Below are 5422 nucleotides of genomic sequence, written 5' to 3'. Positions count from 1 at the left end.
AAAAAAAAAAAAAAAAAAAAAGAGTATGTATAGGGTAAAGTAGAAAGAGAAAGAGCTGATTCCTGAAGATCCTGCTATGAAAAGGGAAATCTCATTAGTCTGAAGAGAACTAAAGAGATGCGGAAGGATGAAACTGATGGATAAAATTGAGTAAGTGGGAAGTGCTGACATTGTTATCATTATTTTGTAGATCTTTGTTAAAATGTCCCACAGATAACATTTCCCTTATAATATCCCTCAATCAGGACACAAAGAAAGGTAAGTATCTGGGACACATTAAAAACCTGGTTTCTTTTTTTTTTTGAGATGGAGTCTCACTTGCTTAGGCCGGACTGCAATGGCATGATCCCAGCTCACTGCAACCTCTGCCTCCCAGGTTTAAGCAATTGTCCTGCCTCAGCCTCCTGAGTAGCTGGGACTACAGGCATGCACCACCACATCTGGCTAATTTTTGTATTTTTAGTAGAGATGGGGTTTCACCATGTTGGCCAGGCTGGTCTCGAACTCCTGACTTCAAGTGATCCACCCGCCTCAGCCTCCCAAAGTGCTGGGATTACAGGTGTGAGCCACGGCACCCAGGCTGCTTAGCTTTTTGGTAAAGCATTATGAGACTAAATCAGGGAGTGATTCTCACGGCGGTAGATTTAGAGAGCATATTTTGGTGTTTGGGAAATGAGAAGCTAGACCAACCCTTTGTTAGCAGGAAATGAGAGTGAAGTGAAAGATCAAGAGGCTAGGCCAGTAAATGTAGCTGAATTGAAGGCATATTAAGAGTCTAAGGAGAGAAATTTCAGGAGAAACTCTGCAAGAAAGCTGAAGTTTCCCTATAATTAACACGACAAGGGCGAAGCATATAATCCTTGTAAAGGGGTCTTAACACAGTATTACCTGTGTCCCTTTGATGTGCTGTGGGAAGGAGTGGGAGCTGGCAGGTGGGCTGTAAGGCAGAATGTGAGGCAGGGGATGCTTATTTCTGGAGGCATGGCTCCATGGTGGCACGGAGACCAATTAGCATCTTAAATCCGCATGATTGATTACCTGTAGATTAGGGTTTATTGTTAGTGGGAAGTGAAAATTGTGGTCGGCTGACAGCCTGCACGTTCATTCATTCGGTCAGTCAACATGAACTTATTCAGTGCCTGTCAAGTGCCAGACACTGTTTTAGGTACTGGAGACAGAGTAGTGATAAAGTTCGCATTTTCACAGAGCTGACATCCTAGTGGAAGCCATGGACTATAAAGAAATCGTTCTGTATTGCTAAAGGCTATGAAGTAAAATGAAGCTCTCTGGGTTAGAGTGATACCAAACTGAGGTTGATGCAAAGAGAATTATGATGATGATGATGATTATTATTATTAATAGTTGCCCAGGCTGGAGTACAGTGGTGCGATCTCGGCTCACTGCAACCTCCACCTCCTGGGTTCAAGCGATTCTCCTGCCTCAGCCTCCCCAGGGAGCTGGGATTACAGGTGCCCACCACCACGCCCGGCTAATTTTTTTATTTTTAGTAGAGAGAGGGTTTTACCATGTTGGCCAGGCTGGTCTCAAACTCCTGACCTCAGGTGATCCACCTGCCTTGGCCTCCCAAAGTGCTAGGATTACAGGCATGAACTACTGTGCCTGGCCTTGAGAAGAAATATTCTTTGTTAAAATGAAGAGGATATTGAGGGAAGAAATTGAAATACCCACTTAGCATTATAGCCAGAGAAAGGAGACAGCAGGATGACATTATTTTAAAGGCCAATTTTCTGTTCAGTGTGTTACAAATATGTCTCCTTCATAAGGGAATAGAGTCGTCTGGGGGCAGTGAGCAAACTTACTAGAATTCCCAGCTGGCTGGATTGGCCGATGTAGCAAAGTTGACGGTTCCTGCCAAAGTTGAATTTCCTAAGATCTGAAGAAAAACACATATTTTAATATTGGTGGGTGCGTATGACTCTGCCTGCATCCCTGCATGTATGAGCTCATTCTTGTTCTCTCTCTTTAATGAGAAATATTTTCTCAGCTGTAGCAAAAACCCACAGCGTTGGTGTGAGGGCTTGAGAGAGAGGCTGCTAGTTTCTGCTGTTCCTAAATTTACATACATACTGCCACAATTGTAGGTCCCACACCTGACCTAGTTTTATTCATTTGGTTTTCTTCCAGTACCTAATTTCCTTAACCTAGATGTGGATCTGTTTAATTTCCCCAACATACACATATGCTTGTTTGTTTAGTTACATTTCTAACTCTTGGAGGATGAATCTGTCATTTGAATCTTAAGGCGGGGTAAAAATTGCTGCTAAAAAGCATCTATTTGCAAAGCAGTTATTTAAATGTTCTTTCTTGTTCTGGTTTGCCTGAATGCTTCTGTGGATGAACCACTGTTCCTCAGAAAGAAAATGGATGTTGAGGCCTGAAATCTCATTGACATAAGGATGGACACTAACTTTGACACCCAACTTTTTCAGCAAAGTATGACATGTTTCCTTGATGTAGCTGTTTGGGTCCATCTTCAATCCATCGTTCTTCAGGCGTTGGTAATAGATACTTATCTCTTCTACTTCTACCCAACTTTACTGTGATCACAGGAGTCAGAATTAAGGTGGGCAGAGCTCTGGGCTTGGTGTCAAGAATGCACTTGACAGCTCTTTATTTGTGACAAGTTCCTGCCCTCCTTGTCCCTTACTTTCCCTGTCTGACTTGCTGATGGTTCTTAGTTGAAGCATTTTAATCTCCATGGGAGGAAAGGTATAATACATTGTTCAATAATTCAGTACTTTTCCATCTGTCTGAGTTGGAGAGGTACACATGTACCCTGCCCCTGTTTTAGTCCCATCCCTCCATCCCCTCCTCTGTCATCTTTCATGTTGACCTCTGTTGGGCAGAGGTGGACAGAGTCTCACTAAATTACAGATTTAGGTGCTGTTTCATAAGGGGCGCATGAACCACTTGAAAAGCCCCTAAGGAAGTAATAAATTACTAAAGGGATGAGAAGAAGCTCGATGGTGCGGGGTGGTGAGAGAGGTGAGGGCCGAGGGAGAAATGTAAAAAGGATTGAGGTTGAGCCTAAAGGGAAGGGCGGCTGGATGCTATCAGGAGTCTATCTGACTCTAATCAACAGGACAGCTGCTTATCATTGCTGCTGAGGAGGAACAAAGGAAATGGATTGAAGCAGAATTTAGATCAGGAGGAGGTTGCCTAAAATTAGTGAAATTGACCCTGGAGCAGGGTAATAGGAGAGCCTTCCTCTTAGGCACTATTGAAAGTTCCTAACAGGGACTCTTGCATCCAAGATAAGAGCTAAACTGGTTTAGTTGTACCCTGTTCAGAAGCAGAGGAGTGAAATCCCAGAGCAGAGAAACACGATCTGGGGCGTATGAATCTGAACACAAATGTTCAAAGGCAAGGATTTCCCAAGTCCAAATTTGGCACAAATGAAAAAGAACTTGGGTGCTGGGTGGAACTGGTTTTTTTCCATTGTTGACCTGGCAGAACTTTCTTATCTGAGCAGCTGAGCAGGTTTGATGCTTTTATGAAGCAAGATAGAAGCAAAAATATGGGCCAGCATGAGGGTGATGATCACAGAAAAACAAAAGGTGTGGTATTTGTGGAAATAGTACTATGCTTAATGGAATCAGAGGGGAGACGGGAGGGAGGGAAAGAGAGGACCGGGCAGACGTTAGCCGCTACACATACAAGTGGCTTCAGCTGCCAAATAATTCAGACTACTTCAAATGCCCTTTAGGTGCCCTGTGAAAAAGAAACTGAAGTGGATAAAGACAACCTGACTGACTGGAGTCTTGAGTCCTAGTAATAATGTACTTTCAATTGGAAAAACTTACTCTATTCTGAGAAAATAAATTGATCTTTGTTCCTCCCCAGCACTTCCTGATTAGAAATACCAGAATGAATTTGCTGTGATTCTTCTTTTGGGAGGAACCTGAGAGTTATGTTGGGGAACTGGGTGCAAGTAGGAGAGCTGGGCCTGTTTAATTCCAGGCCAGTGACTCACATCTGGTCCGCTGCATGACCCTGGTATATACCCAGTGAAATGTAGCATACCTAGGCCACATGATTTTAGCTACCAGGAGGAAGGGGGCTCTTGTTTCTAAATTGCTTCTTTTGGCCAGCAGTGGCCTCTCTCTGATTCAGAAAGAAAAACTCTGACTCACAGGCCATGTAACTAGGCCCCCTTCCTAGGCTGCAGTGTTGCCTTGTAGAGAATTCTCCCTGCCCCCAGACTGTGGCTCTGGTTGTACAAAATCCAGTCTACAGACATCAAGGTCAGAGCAATGCTTTTTGTACTGTGCTATGGAAACATCCTGTTCCATCAGATTCATTTGGCCCAAAGCACCTAAATCGTTTCTTATTTTCTCTGCCTTCCCATCATCCTATCACATCCGTCCGGCCCCCCCCACCCCCGCCGCCCCCACCAAAAATAAACTCTTTTAGTCCAGGCTCAACCATAAGTTCTGTTCTAAGCATCCCATCTTGATTGATGCCTGGGTTGAGTCCCGCCTCCTCCCCCTAACAAGGAAGCACACCTCCCTGTTTACAGTTCGCTGACAGTTCCTGGTTATCCATTCAGGAAATGTCAATGACCTTTTTGTGATAGGCTTAGAATCTGTTTTTCTAGTGTAAACATAATACGTTTTACCTTCCCCATGACCGTTTCTCTTCCTTCCGCAACTGCTGCACCCTGGAGTCACGTTCTCCCTGATACTTCAGTGCCTGACTGAATAGAACCCTACTGCAGTGAGAAGTACTTTTGTCCAGGCTTCCTGGGTTCTTCTTGTGAGCTCCTGGTGATAAGATAATTCGGTCTTATAATTTTTGTATCCCCCACAGTGCCTCCTATAATGCCTTGTGTTTTGGCAAAGTAAATTTTGTTTGTAGGAGGTGAAGGAGAAGACCTTTGAGATCACAGGGACAGTGAGGTCTGGCTAGACTTCAGAAAGCCCTGACATTCTGAAGGGGAAGGGCCTATTGGTTAAGGTGAGAAAGGGTATAAAAGCAGGCTGGCTAGAATTAAAAGCAAAACCAAACCAAGCCATTAGCAAGAGAGGCCTTAGGAGAGAGAACCGACTATCTCTGAAATGTGATCGACTGTCTCTGAAATGTGATCAGAAGACAGTCTTCAGGGCAGATCGAGCTTAAGAGCTATTGTTTGACATGTAGTAACAAAGCCTTGCTTTTGTTTTTCCCTGAACTTATCTTTCCTTGGGGGCATCAGTCCTCTTTGATATTGCTTGTCTTTTATAAGAGCATTTTTGATACCCTTTATACCTAAAGGTCTAGCAGCAGAATTGCTGCAAACAGCGTCAACTGGAGCCTCCAGTGTCCTGTCCTTTGTTAAAATCCCATAATGAGTAATTTATCATCCGCAGGGTGGCCGCCCTTTACTGTTCACTCTGTACTGAGTCTGCCCACTCCCTGCCCC

At 44.1% G+C, this 5422-nt stretch overlaps 1 protein-coding gene and 1 long non-coding RNA gene across 2 annotated transcripts in view; one reads left to right on the top strand and one right to left on the bottom strand.

Moving 5' to 3' along the window:
• Positions 1-5422, top strand: part of AGFG2 (ArfGAP with FG repeats 2) — a 26939-nt gene that overhangs the window by 2983 nt on the left and 18534 nt on the right. The gene's annotated exons all lie outside the window — the stretch shown is intronic.
• On the bottom strand, positions 1729-4745 carry LOC105543679. The gene is made up of 2 exons (XR_001006658.1): positions 4640-4745; positions 1729-1894 (listed from the first exon to the last, which is right to left on the bottom strand). It is a non-coding gene; the product is annotated as an uncharacterized LOC105543679 (long non-coding RNA).

The sequence above is a fragment of the Mandrillus leucophaeus genome, unplaced genomic scaffold (assembly GCF_000951045.1).
Source record: "Mandrillus leucophaeus isolate KB7577 unplaced genomic scaffold, Mleu.le_1.0 Scaffold29, whole genome shotgun sequence".
Classification (NCBI taxonomy): Eukaryota; Metazoa; Chordata; class Mammalia; order Primates; family Cercopithecidae; genus Mandrillus; species Mandrillus leucophaeus.
The sequence above is the reverse complement of the archived record's forward strand: the minus strand, read 5'-3'. Positions and strand labels throughout refer to the sequence as shown.